The sequence below is a fragment of the Panicum virgatum genome, chromosome 8N (assembly GCF_016808335.1).
Source record: "Panicum virgatum strain AP13 chromosome 8N, P.virgatum_v5, whole genome shotgun sequence".
Lineage (NCBI taxonomy): Eukaryota > Viridiplantae > Streptophyta > Magnoliopsida > Poales > Poaceae > Panicum > Panicum virgatum.
Genome location: NC_053152.1, coordinates 3,871,402 through 3,882,749, shown reverse-complemented (window position 1 = coordinate 3,882,749; position 11,348 = coordinate 3,871,402). Strand labels below are relative to the sequence as shown.

Genomic DNA, 11,348 nt, shown 5'->3' with positions numbered 1-11,348 from the left:
ATATTATACATATAATTATTCTTATTTTCATTTTATTTTGATTAATTGTTGTTAGCTAAATGGTATTTTATATTTAATTTTTCATAATGGCATTGGTGGGTGATTTTTAATTAGGCACAGGGGTATTTTGAGCTAATTTTATCATAATAGCAGTGGTGGGTAATTTTTATTTTTCTATTTTTCTCTGATTAACGTGGGAATTTTTAGGTCTTGAGAGCGAACGTGAAGGCTCCGTTTGTTGGTCAAATAATAAGATAATAGATAGATAGATAGCATGGCAGGCTACTTGAAACGTACGAATAATTAAATGTCCACGGGAATCACTTGCAACGGCACATGCAGACTACTTAGATTAATGGAACATCACGACATGCAAAGGCAAATTTACCTGAACCGAAAGCAGAGGGGCAGACGTTTGTCTGTTAATACTGTACAAATAATTGAGTGTCAAGGATGGGGCATGCGTGAATATTTGATCCACGGGATGATAGGAATCATTTAAAACCGCGCACGCAGTCAACTGAAATTAATGGACTCAGGGTAGACGTGAACGAATTTACCTGAAGCGGAGGCAGAGGGGCTCACGTTTGCCCCCAGATGCACGTCGTCCTACCGGCCCCTTGTCTTCAATGGTGCATGTGGTCATGTAAGCAAGCTACTTGCGCTCCGCCCTGTTCACCGGTTTAGCAAAACCGGATGCCAGCCCGTACCCAACCCAGATGGACCCGTCCACCCGGTCTCTAGCGTGGGTTGGAGCCGGACCAGTGTGACCATACGACGGAAGTGGCAGACTGGTTTGGTTTCCGGTCCGACTGGTCAAAACCACGACACAGCAATAGATCCAAAGGAAAAAGAAGGCGAAGGCGGCGGCGCCTGCGCTTCGGCGGCCAACTGTGGGGGCGAACGTCGGAGGCGGCTGCGGTGGCTGCTGCGTCTGCAGCGGATGGCGGCGACGCCCGGCGGCTGGGACGAAGATGCCGCGCGACGGTCTCGCTCGAGGCCTCGAGGTGGAGGCCACCGCATCTTCCCATAGAGACCTATGCCAACAAGGTCCATTACTCTTTTCATATGTGTTCCTTGTGTCATGGATTGTTTTCACCTATGAACCCTAGCTCAGATTGAGATTAGATTTAGTTTGCAAAGAAAGCGATGGGTGCAAGATTCAATCCGTTCTTTATTTGTGATGATGAAATCCCACATTAGTCCATTTGTTGTTGTATCCAACAATTTCTCTAACGAGTCCTGAAATGCATGCTAAAATGGACTTGCATCCTTACTGAACATATTGTATGTGTTGTCTGAAAAAGACAGGTCAGTATCCAATTGTTCAGGTTGCAACGAAGTCTTGACAGCAAATAAGATATACGTGTTATCAGATTCACTTGTCAAGTAGTCAGGTATTGTACTGACAATAATGCTGGTAATAATTATTTCAGGTTATACTGGATAGCAGCTTGGTAGCTTTGTTTGCCTTCAATTATGTTTAAAACAAACTTATGTAACTTGCCTTTTTTGTTTCAGATTTCACTGATTTTGAAGGATAGCAATTTCTAACAAGGTGCGTTCCTGCAGAGACATGGCACTCCAATGTTAGGATTCCAGCTTCTATTTTGTGCTTTAGAAATATGATGCTTCTGTTCGTGCCCCCATCAAGAAGATGCTTTTCTGCGGGGTGTATTTAACCTGTTACTTGTTGCATCCTTACCAGGAAAAATGGCTGCAATTTGTGTTTCGTTACAATGAGTAGCTTGTGTTCTATCTTGGTGCTTAATCGACGTGGTTTATTCATGATCTTGTCTGCTCAGTTTTGTTCCGGATGTCAATTTGGCAAGGCTAGTGCAATTATACAGATCAGAGTTTGTGCATGAGTGTTGCAGGTCTCAACATGGAGACTGAAAAATTAATAAGTAAAAGTTCACATGACCGCGTTGGCTCCAGAACAAACGAATTCTTCCTCCCTCATGAATGAATCTTGCTTTTGTGCTTGTGATGGCAGATTCATGGATGGGAATAGATCACCTGGAGGTTGCTTGATGCAAGCCAAGCTTGTTTGGCTTCACATTTCCTTCGGTTGATCTCTATATCTTGGGCTAGTAGCTGCTATTGGACTAGCACTCTGATCACAATGCAGCTCCTTGTTGTAATGTATGGCACGTGTTACATGCCATACATGCCCAGTTACATGTGGCTGCGCACAGTTACATGCCCGGCACGTGTTGCTACTTGAAATGCTACGATGTGTTCCATTTGGGCAGGAAATGTTTCACTTTCTGAAATTTATGTAACTTGCATTCCTACAGAGACATGGCACTCCAATGTTATGCTTTCACATGGCAAGGATTATTTATGTAGAAATTATAATGTTTTTTTGGTCACTGGAATCCGATGTGGTGATTTGTATGTTCAGAATTTTGGATCGTGACTCTTGTATCTGAATCGTCACTTTCTTACTCTACATTCCCTTGGGTTGGTTTGGAAAGAAACCAGAAACCTAGAATACCGGACCATGAATAGGGCTACCAATAGCAGAGTATGGTGGGTGGGATCAGCACAAAGGGCGCACGCAATTGTCAAAATAGGCTTTGAAATTCGAATCCGAGCCATTGGACCCGTGAAACCCGTCAAACCAAACCAAGCCAACGAATTCCCTGCTGCGAACAGGAAATTCTCTACTGCATTACAGGTTGCATGTGTGGCTAGTATGCACCGCGCAGGAGCTATGACTAACAGGAGGGTTCAATCTCCATGGCAACCATTTGGGCGCCCAAGAAACCTTGTCGACCAGTGCCCATGCCATGTGCATCCATCATATGAATATTTTCAGTGCAGCATACACAAACGACATACTAAAATAATAAAGCAAGCTAAGCCATTAGCACTCGGCAGCAGAAGGCAAAGAATCCTTTTACCTTTCTTCTGCACACAACAAAACATCGATCGAGGCACAGATGTAGCCAAGAAACGGTAGAGATGGACATACACTCCACCTTCAGGCAGCTCTAATGAAGCACCACGAAACACACAGCCTTTGGCTGATAGGTCGAGTCAACTGGAGAAAACTAAAGAAATCAGAGCAAACAGACAATGAAAACTGAGCATGTCCTGTTTTGCTCAGGCAGTTGGCAAGAAAGGCTGTAGGCTGGACTCATACAATTCTCTTTGTTCCCGGCGTGGAAGTGCATCAACTGCTGGGACAGCAGATATTTTATTCACATTACATTCTCGATGATGTTTCCTGTTGTCGCTGCAGCCGCCCGTATCTGGTCTGATAAAACCAGCCAGCCAGATACCCTGCAGCTTCGGTCCATTGATCCGACGAGGAGGCGATGTGAGCTGCTTCACTGCAGTGCAGGCACGCTCGACGCAACCAAGGAGCCAAATGACGGTAGGCATTGCACCTGCACGGATTGCCCATAAATATCAATTAAATGTCAAGGATGGGGCATGCTGAACATTTGAAACTGCACATGCACTCAGCTGAAATATTCTCAGGATGGAGGAAAGCAATTGTCATGTAAGAAAATTTACCTGAAGCGGAGGCAGAGGGGCTGGCGTTTGCCCGCAGATGCATTTCGTCCTACCAGCCACTCATCTTCAATGGTACACCTTTCCCGGCAAGCATAGAACTTGAGGTCGATGCATGCTGCCGATGCTGCACATGAAACATTGCATAGCCAAGCTAAGAAATAGACCAGCAAAACAGAGTATCTGCAAATAAAATATATTAGATGCACCAACCGTGGTGTTAATTTACCTTGGGCAATGGCGGAGCGGCTAATATTTGTCTCGAAGTGGAAAGGATCCCTTGTGTACAGCACGTACCATTTCCTCGAAACACCTTCATCCATTGCATATGCCTTGACTTGCTGGATATGGCTGAGCTTGTCCCACTCAGGACCAGATTTCCCTGCAGCTATCGAAGTGAGCAACCGTAAGCTGCAGTACAGCAGCAAGTGCCTTGGCCTTACATCCAGCAGGTATCTGGGGACTGTTTCCATGTCATAATCCACCATATTGAGTCTATGTAGCGCAGGCATGCCCTCCAATACCTTCATCTTTGGGCACTTGACGATGATGAGCTTCTGCAGTTTTGGTAGATTACTAATCCTCTCTAGGTCAGTGTTTATAAACACGTCGAGGTGAACAACAGAAGTAAAGTTCTCCAAAGAACTTAGATGCTTCACACCATATATGCATAGTTTCTTCAAAGCTCTTGCGTGGAAGGCAAGGCCAGGAGGCACGCACCTCAACTTGCACTTCTCGAGTTTAAGCTCCTCCAACATGGGCATGGCTTTCACTTGAAGCTCCCACTCCCATTCCTCCCACTCGACCAGTCCATCAAAATTCAGCTCACTCAATCTGGGAAATGAAACCCCTACCTGGGAATGGTTGTGGCAGTGATGGTTTGGCTGTAGGAATTCAATCAGGCCCAACACGCTTGATCACTGGGGCACGAACGATCTGTAGGAATTCCAAGCAGGGGAGCCGACACAAGCCATTTGGAAGCTCTGTGCAGCAGGCCAGGTCATCCAGCGTTAGAATCCTCAGGCTCACAAGGGGCCCAGCTGCTGTCGACATCATCCACCTTGGGAGCCGCTGACCAAAGTACCAATTGATTGCAAGGTTTTCTAAACCAGACGGAGGGCTGAGCTCATTAAATACCTCCTCGATTTGTCGCTGCTGCTCCTCAGGAATGCCTTCTTCATCTTTTACCAACTGGCCATCATGTCCGATTCTACTTGTGCATCCTAAGACAAGATAGCTCAAGCGTACCTTTTCACCAATCCTGGCCTTTGCTGCAAATGAGGAAGAATGTACATTCTGCAGGCCCCTTATACCAAGGTTAATTAGCTGGGACAGAGGTCCCAGTTCTTCAAGGCTACACCAATCACCGTCCATGTGCGCTGGAAACCCGTACAAAATCCTCAGATTGGTTAGACCACGAAAACCATTAGGTATGCTACTTATTCCAGTCCCAGCAAGGTTAAGATTCCTCAAGTATTTCAGTGTTACTACGGAACTTGGAAGATTCACCAAGCTTTTACAACCACGAAGGCTAATATACTGCATGAATTTCATCTTACTAATGCTTCCTGGCAGCCTAGATATATTGCTTCTCTCTATTGATAAATACCTCAAGTGTTTGAGTTGATTCAAAGATTCAGCTAATGAATCAAAATTATTTGCACCTTGTACATGTAGTGTCCGTAAATTTGAAAAAACAAGCAATGAATCACCAGGCTTGATTTTTATATTCCCAACTGATAATAGTGTTCTCAATGATGTCTGTGATTGTAATGAATACCACTCTATCTCATCTGATTCTGATCCCATGGTTTCCAGAGATAACCGAAAAAACTTTTGTGAACTGATTTTATCAGCAATATTGATTTCCTTGTTCTTTGCTACTAATGCTTCATTTCTAGCCATGTATTGAGCAAATGAGCGGACAACATCATGCATGTCGCAAACACGCTGATCAGTATACCTCATGTTTGGCTCTATAAGATTTCTTTGTATCAACTCATCATAGTACTCTTTTCCTATTTCTTCCAAGTCATGTGAGGTTCCATGAACAAATCCTTCGCTAATCCACATGCCAACAATTTCATCCGCGAAGAACACTGTGCTCTTCAGTAGGAGGGAGTAGTACAGAAAGCAGGGCTTCATACTGGGACTCAAATCTTCATAGCTAAGATATATGGCATAGTTTAGCTCTTCATGCATTTGGGATACTGAACATATAAAGTCATTTCGGACATTTTCCCAGTCTCGTCGTTTTGCTGTCTTTTGGCGCAGGAGACCCCCTATTACTTTAACAGCAAGTGGTAAACATTCACATTTTGTTATAATATCCATTCCAATATCCTTGAGCAGTTCGATCTGGGCTTCATCATTTCCATTTCCGACTACCTGCAGGTAGCTCTAGCCAATTAGTAATTTTCAAAATATCGTTTATGCTAGTGTGTCATGATATGCCTTCGTCACAAAATAAATACAAATGGAGCCTGAGTTTGTTGTCTATGACTCTTGTGCGTGACTGCTTATACAGATATATACTAACAAATAAAACAAATGGTACGGAGATTCATTCTAAGAGTACGGACATCTATGACCCTATACCATTGGACTCACCCGACGCAGCGTGGAGGGCCCGCGCCCAAGAACGACTGGGAGTGTTGGCCGCTCAACATGGCGCGGAGCGCCTGCGCGAGGAGCCGCGATTGACCTGGAGTACGTGGGAGCGGGGGTGAGTGGCGCGGCTGCATTGGTGGTGGCCGACGATTTGGGATAGTCAAAAGAGATGAGATGTGGCTGGTGATTGTGGGGAAGGTTGGGGGTAAAATGGAAAAATGACCTCGGATAGACTTGTTTTAATGGTTCTATATTGTGTTTTCCAAAAAATATAATGATAATTTTATTATACTATAAAAGTTGAAACAATTGAAATCTTTTTTTACCAAGATTAGGCCCACCGTACCTCCTACGGAGGTCCCACTTGTCAGGCCAAAAGTTTGACAAAAGAGGGTGGAGACCCATTTTTTGATAGAAGGAAAATGCTTCTACCGAAATGCTAATACTTTTTACACTAGCAATTCATATACCCACCTCTTATACCCGCGTATTACTTTCCTTTAGCGCACACTTTACTTTCCTTTTTCACATGCATTCACCCATAATTCACGTCATTATTTGTTTTGGAAGGATAATAATTGACATCATTGTTTTATAGAAGGAAAAGAGAGACGTGTATTATTTTTGAAGGAAAATAAATGGCATTGTTGCTTGATGGAAGGAAAATTAAATACGTGTGACACACAAAGGATGAAAAATTATAATTTTGGTGGCATGGAGCAGATGGTTATAATTTTCAATGGCACAGTGGGGATGGTTGTAAATTATTCATGTCTACCATTAATTGTTAATATATTAAAAAACTGACTCAAAGTATATGTTCATTATGCATAGCACTGTGCATACTATGCATGCATGCATGGTAAGAGCACGACTTCTGTGGTCTAGAAATAATTAAAGATAAGTCTATGTACGAATGATAATGGCAATCCATGTTATCTACATTAACGTTCGTTGATGTCATTGTAGTAACTAAGTACAGGAACACATCTAATATTTATGACTCTAAAATCCTTATATCTATTAAAACAACTCGGCCGTACAGAAGAACAGGTTGGACTAGTTTTAAACCATAGTGCTGCTAGCATCCGGACGTCCGATCCATCGGAGGCTCCGGCAAAACATTAAAAATTAACTAGTGCAACATCAGAATTTGTGACATGAATACATAATATGCAAAAATGACTGTGTCGTTCGACTCTAGGATAGAAAATTCCCGCCACAACACGAATACTATGTTTCATGCAACATCTATTGTCAAACATGTAGAAACAATAGTTGTAACATTGATGCTAACTATTGCAACATATGTTGGAGCATCCGATTTTTTTGAAATTCCAATGTCTGTACTGTAGCAATACCGTTTAAACAATTAGACTATATATTCGTGTCCATGTTTGATTCATGTCCTACTGATCTACAAGAAAAATTAGACCGGTACAATCGCAAAGATGCCAAAGATTGGGGAAAGACTCTAAGGGTGCCAGTTTTTATACCTCCTAAATATGTAGAAAAAAGATTGTGAAACAGAAGGTGTACGTGTACTATTTCCCATGTTTCCTTTTTTTCGCGAGATGCCAAAGTTTGTTAATTAGTTTGATAGGAATATATTCCTTCATTGTTTGTATTAGACATTGCTCAGTTGGGTTTCAAAATTCTGGTACAACATGTGGAAATTTCAATCCTGCCAGCAGAACCAAAATATTTACAAAATGCAGTCCAAAATTTTAGTTGAAATTTCAATATGCTTTAGGAAATTAGGACGAAGTGCCACCAATGAGTCGTGTCTTCTTTATACCATTACTAACAAATGAAAGCACAACATTTGTCTCTCAACATTTTTGGACATTACTGGTGTGTAAATGGACATATGCAACAGAAAAAAAAACTAATGCGGCTGGCCGCAAGGGATGGAGATCCTGCTGTTAAGACTGCAGCTAAGAAGCAACGTACATTAGTCTGATGCAGTTACACGATGAGTGAGCTAAAAACCACTATTAGTCTCATGCATGAGATAATTCATACTAACCTTCTTCTTCAGCAACAACCATGCATCTTCGGGATCGAGTTTATTGACATGGTGGTAGGGCTTCATTGCCATCATCCCTCTTGCGACCGTGGCATGCCTTGTGGTGACGAGAACACGACTACCATGAGCTAAGGTAGAACTGACAAATGGAGTTTGGAGCACATCCTCCCATGCTTGATGCTCCCAGACATCATCCATCACCAATAAGGTCTTTTGTCCATTCAAGGCTTCCTTAAGAGCTCACTCAAGCATGCCTCTCGTATTTTCAGCAGATTGGTGGTCATCCCCAGCTTCAATGACAGCTCTTCTCAGCAACTCAGTCTCACTGAAGTCCTTGTTCACACTCAACCAAATTTTCTTTGTAAATTCTTGTTGGATGACGTCATGATTGAAGATCTTCTTGGCCAGGGTGGTTTTACCAATACCGCCAACTCCCACGATAGCAAAAACTAAAATTTTGTTGTTCTCACATTTTGACAGCTCCGCTGTTGTCAGCATCTCCACCAAATTTCTTGTGTCCTCCTCAATATTCTCCCCGACCAAACTTGACTCATCAAGGTCACCAGATGTCTCACGTCTACCAGGACGATATGATGCCACCCTCCTGCTACGGTCCTCATATGATTTGAGGTTGATGAAGTTGAAGTCCAAGCTACGTTTCTTGATATCAATTAACCTCTGGTTAAGGTTCTTGATTTGGCAGCCAATCTTGTGGGCGTGGATTGGATTCCGCATGCAGAACAACAGCGGGTTGAAGCACCCTGCATCATGGCTTGGACCCTGCTCCATGGCCTTGAGGTGACAGATGTCGAGGATGTTGGTGGCATCATACATGGCCTGTCTAAGCTCCAGTATCCATGCTTGCACACTCTGGTCAGCGATGCTCCTCCTATCAGCATCCACGAGGAAGTTCTTGAGGTCCTTGAGCTTGATGTCCATTTTTTTGATCTCTCTGGTGACCCCCAGTAGCATATGCACCTCATCCCTTGCCATCTCCGTAAGCATGTTCTGGACGTAGAATGCCAAAGCATCCAAGACGCCCGCCATGAATAGCAGTATTTGGTTTCTGTATGTAGTACAGAAATTAAAACAAATATCATATCTGATTTGCCATTGATTTCGAAAAGATGGTCGGAACTATTTTAAAGGTTTAATTCTTATCCTGTAGTACTAAAAAATGGAAATACTAAAGGAAGGAGTATAATTAATCATTATACCTACAACAAGACAGCAGTTTGAAATAGAGAAAAGCCAGATATCAACAATTCCTAATTAGCAAGAAGCAAGGGTCTGCACCGGAACATGCCAAAATTGATCAGATGTTCCGGTGCCAAAATTAAGTCATCTTCACATCTGATCAACAAATATGTGGAATTTAGTCACTACCGAGCTTCACCATTTCTTCAAATTAACCTCTACAGCTGAATCTGAACCCAACCAGAAAGAATTTTTATGCTTTTTTTTAAATATCGGTAAATTAAGCTGCATGGAATGCCCGAGAGATTTACCGTACCTCGATTAGCAGGGAGGAGGGGCGCCGTCTAGTATCTTGAGCTCTTTGGTAGTGATCTCCAGTCAGCTGAATTTGAATCCTTTGTTGCAGTTACAAAAGTGATCTCCGGTCAGGGGAAAAGGCAGATTCTGAAGTCCAATGATGAAGTTTTGGTTTTTCTTTGCTTCATTATATATACCGATGATACTGACGATACTGCATGATGCAACTGACAAATTGGATCAAAATCGGAGGTCTCTGATTCGTACTGGCCCCCATTCAAACGGCAGGAACCAAGAGGCGGAACTAAGCATAGCAAATTGCACAAACTGACCTGAGGTACGGACGTCGTCGGTCTGACACAGCTAGCTACTGCTCGACGGAAGTGATTGGGGGACGAGATGAAATTGATTATGGTGGAGAAGGGAGGATCACTACCGGGAGGGCTTTTTGCTCCAACGTGATGAGCTCGTTATGGCCAACAACTGCCATAGCTAGCCATGAATCTGGTGGCTCCGTTTTGCTGGTGGAGTTGGAGAACGAAGGATGACTCAGTGAAGATGAAGAAAGTGGGTGGTTGGGATATACTATAGAAGTGGGAGGCCTTCTAGGAAGATGGCCAGTCCGTGTACATGATGGCTTCCTACCTTTGGACAAATATTCTGCAGCCCTTTTCCGTGTACAAGTTCTTTTCTTTGAATAATGTGCTGTCATTGGACTTTCAGCTGGCGTGCTAGGTGCGCACGTTACAATACCTTATTGCAAATCCCTGTTGTCAGTTAGTGACACAAAATTCAAGCCACCGCAAACAGCCATGGGGAGCAGGTGAGGTGGGTGCGCATGCCCGTCCGAAGCTAAGCGAGAACTCGCTGTAGCCTGCAGACAAAAAGCATAAGGCCGTGATCTCAAATTCTTCGAAGGATTCCGTACCCCGCGCCATCATCTGTTCGAGTTTTTTTTTTAAGATTACATAGTACAATTTAGATACTCATAATGTACGCACACTCATATTTATAAATACACGTACGCAAACTCTACCCCTATAAGCATCTTCGAAGACTGAACCGGCGAATTCTCGAGATTGACGAAGTCATTACAGATGTCTTGCTGTCGACAGCAAATTCTAGAATGTTCGCTCCCATGAAAAATCGAACCCAGAACCTAAGGTGCTACTAAAACTCTTGTAAGCACTAGACTACGGGTATTTCACATTTGTTGGAGTTAGCGCTACATGGAGGGTACGAATCAAAAAACCCGGGGTTGTATCATTTGGGTTTCCGAACAATAGGGCCCACGCTTTTTGCTTGCCGAGGCCAAAAGGAGGGTAAACAAACAATTATAGCATGCAAATCTTATTTTGGACAGGTACGCGTGCAGAGGTTGAAACGCGTTTTTGTGGTCTGGCGTGAAAGGCGCAGGATGAATATTCACGTTACACTCTTAATCTTGATGTTCCGTTTGTTGCTCTTGCCTCCCATATCTGGTCCAAATAATTCTGTACAAGCTCGATACGCTTATTTATTCTGATCTTGTACAAAAACAGATGCTACAGTTGTGTGCTAATTTTGGATTTCTGCTTATTTATATATACGGATGATGCAGATAGTGCATGATGGAGCTTATGCAGTTTGTTTTACCCTGGCCTAGTCAAATAGCTCTCTCTCTATATATATATAGCACTAAACACCGTAG

The 11,348-nt window shown here is 43.1% G+C and overlaps 1 long non-coding RNA gene and 1 pseudogene across 1 annotated transcript; one reads left to right on the top strand and one right to left on the bottom strand.

The window, feature by feature from the left end:
- Positions 1–709: 709 nt before the first annotated feature.
- LOC120684499 lies at positions 710–2,375 on the top strand. The gene is made up of 2 exons (XR_005679322.1): positions 710–1,397; positions 1,522–2,375. It is a non-coding gene; the product is annotated as an uncharacterized LOC120684499 (long non-coding RNA).
- A 1,783-nt stretch (positions 2,376–4,158) lies between these two features.
- LOC120684498 lies at positions 4,159–9,214 on the bottom strand (annotated as a pseudogene).
- Between the last annotated feature and the right edge of the window lie 2,134 nt (positions 9,215–11,348).